The sequence below is a fragment of the Cebus imitator genome, unplaced genomic scaffold (assembly GCF_001604975.1).
Source record: "Cebus imitator isolate Cc_AM_T3 unplaced genomic scaffold, Cebus_imitator-1.0 Scaffold779, whole genome shotgun sequence".
Classification (NCBI taxonomy): Eukaryota; Metazoa; Chordata; class Mammalia; order Primates; family Cebidae; genus Cebus; species Cebus imitator.
The window spans coordinates 90,419-93,094 of record NW_016108094.1 but is presented as its reverse complement, the minus strand read 5'-3'; the positions used below and the strand labels follow the sequence as shown (position 1 = coordinate 93,094).

General features: G+C 46.7%; 1 protein-coding gene across 7 annotated transcripts in view; it reads right to left on the bottom strand.

Annotated features, from left to right (window-relative positions):
* Positions 1-254: 254 nt before the first annotated feature.
* Positions 255-2,676, bottom strand: part of CPSF7 (cleavage and polyadenylation specific factor 7) — a 28,457-nt gene continuing 26,035 nt past the window's right edge. For all 7 annotated transcript variants that reach the window (XM_017519841.2, XM_017519842.2, XM_037735322.1 and 4 more), the window contains one exon: positions 255-2,308. The gene's annotated coding sequence lies outside the window, so the exon portion shown is untranslated. The remainder of the gene's footprint in view (positions 2,309-2,676) is intronic.

The following is a 2,676-nucleotide window of genomic DNA, read 5'->3' as shown; positions in this document are numbered from 1 at the left end:
GTAAAGGATGACTTGGAAGTCTTCTTTAATCAGCTGTTCAGATGGCCAAGGAAAAAATCTAAACCTTAAGGGATGCCTCCAAAGGTTTGCACTAGAGGTGTCCTAGGCCTTCCACAGTCAACTAAAGCCATGTATCACTGCCTGACATGCAATCCTGGCTAAGAACTTGGGGTTTCACAGTCATCCAAATGTCTACATCAGCCCATGCCCATGCCCCAGACACCTCAACAAATCTATTCAATGCAGAATCCATAAAACAGCTCACACCCCATTTATTATTTAAAAATATTTTGTTACAAAAGGAAAAAAATACAATGCAGTATAAAAGATTGACAGCGTCATCAAGTTTATTACACAATTTTCAACCTATCAGAAAGACAAACAAATCACCGACAACAGGGGGACGGGACCTTGGCCTTTTTGAGGGGTGTTTTTTCCTTTTGCTATCAGGAAATAAAACTAAAAATTGTGTCATTGAGTAAAAACAAAACAAAAATGGGGAGAAAAAAATTCTCCGGGTAAACGGCATTTCTGGTATTCTATATATATTTTTCCTTAAACTGTCACCTTTTCTCTACGTTTTAAAAGACACCCGGAGTTGCTCTCAATAAGCACATCACTTAACACTTGGCCGGTTGGGTGGGGTGCCATGTTCTGAAGTTGAGGTGGGGATGGGGTTGGGGGACAGGGGAAAAAAAGCTCCAACCTGTAGCCTCTGTCCCAAGGGAATGTGCCTCTCCAACCCTGCGGGGGACTCCCTCAGTGACTGAGGGCTACATGAGAAACGTGTTGGGAACAGAGGAAGGGTTTAGTCCAATTCAGTCTCTCTCCTCTGAGCCAGAAGGGTCTCTAGTGACCCTATGTCTCACATGCCAAGTCTCATCTCACATGCCACGTCCCATGTTAGATGTCAGATGCCCTGTAGATGCATGCAGAAGTAGCATCACCCCATGGATACCGCAGGACCCCGTTGCTGCCTCCTTCTCCAGCAGCAACCACATAACAATTTGGATGTTATGGAAAAGCAATTCCATTTGCCTGTAGAGAAAATGGCCCCCAGAGTGGGGTCCTTAGAACTCTGAGCTGAGTTCATTCAAGTCGGGCTCTGTTTCTTCTGGCTCCTCATCTGAGGCAGGAAGTATCTCCAGGCAGAGTGAGAGGAGCTATTAAGTCAACAGTCAAAAGGCGAAAAGACACCAAATTTGTGACTTTACCTGCCTTCTAGTGCCAGGTTATCCCACAATAAGTAAAAGTATGTACCTGGGGGATGCAAGCCCATGCTTACATCAAACCTGAAAAAAAGCAAAGCCTATGGAAGTAGGCCATATCCTGCCCAACTTGCCTCTTTCCCCATTCCTCCTGGTACTTCACAAGGGTTCTTCGTTGCTGAGGTCCCAATGTCCCCATCTCCCAATGGGCAGTACCTTCCTCTAAAACAAGGAAGTAGCCTTCTGGGGGAAGGGCTCCATGTGTTAAATGGAAAAGCCCCAGGGAAAAGGAACAACTAAGAGCTGGTTATTGCAAGAGGTAACCAAGCACTAAGCAGCAGAGGGTGGTAACTGGCTCTGCCAGGCTTCCCAGCAGAAAGCAACCTCAAGGGCCTTCTCTGTTTAGGAGGGGCAAGTCCACTGAGAAGGCTGGGCAGCGCAGAGCTGAAAGAGTTCAGCCCTCTGGGAGGTCAAGGAAATAAACCGTCAATATATGAGAGGGAAAGCAGGAACAGAAGTAGCTTTTCATAAGGTAATTTCTGTTCTCATGGTCCCTCCTCAAAGGGCTGGGAAGGTAGTAAAGGAGTTAAACAAAGAAGTGGTATGTTAGCAAGGGGTTTGGACCCTCTTGGCCCCATTAAATCTAGTGCTGAGGGCAGGACCCTGGGCATATTTTGGCACACCCAGTCATTCTCCTAGATCCCACATGGAGGATCTATTTTCTTTGGGAAGGAAGTCTTCCCATCAACCTCACCATTGAAGTGCTCCTGGAGAATCAGAAACTCATACGTTTTCTTGGACAAAGCACCATTCTCTATGGAGACCAGGGGCCTGGACATGTTCTTTGCTTCCTGTCTGCCACCCCTCCCAATCACACGAAGTCTTTAGGTTCTTTCCCCTGGCAAACAGGAGGTGTGGAATTGGGAGGGCTGCCAAACAGTCTTCAATCCTGTAGGGCAGAGGGTATTCCCTGGGTGTCTGGAGGGAGTTAGGGGTTTGGAGAAAAGGGAAGGGGGTGTGGGGCGGCCTCCGTCCTTTAGTCCTGATCAAGGTGAGGAGATGCAAGTCCATTAAAAAAACATTTGCTTCCAACCAGACTCCTGCAATGAGAACATCAGAAGAAAGAAAACACAAGTTAGAGGTTACTTTCTGACTGATAGGGGCTTATATAAAAACACACTGACATTATCTAACACTACAGCTTAAGTAGTAGGGGATGCAGACACAGAATGCAAGCCTGGAAAAACAAAGCAGAATTGTCTTGACACTAGAAGTGGTGAGGAATGGTTGGAGGAGAAGCTACACTAAGTAGAGAGAAAAAAAGACATCCACTTTAAAGATTAGGTGAAAAAGCCAGGTGCAGTGGCTCACACCTGTAATCCCAGCCCTTTGGGAGGCTGAGGCAGGTGGATCACCTGAGGTCAGGAGTTCAAGACCAGCCTGACCAACATGGTGAAACCCTCGAATT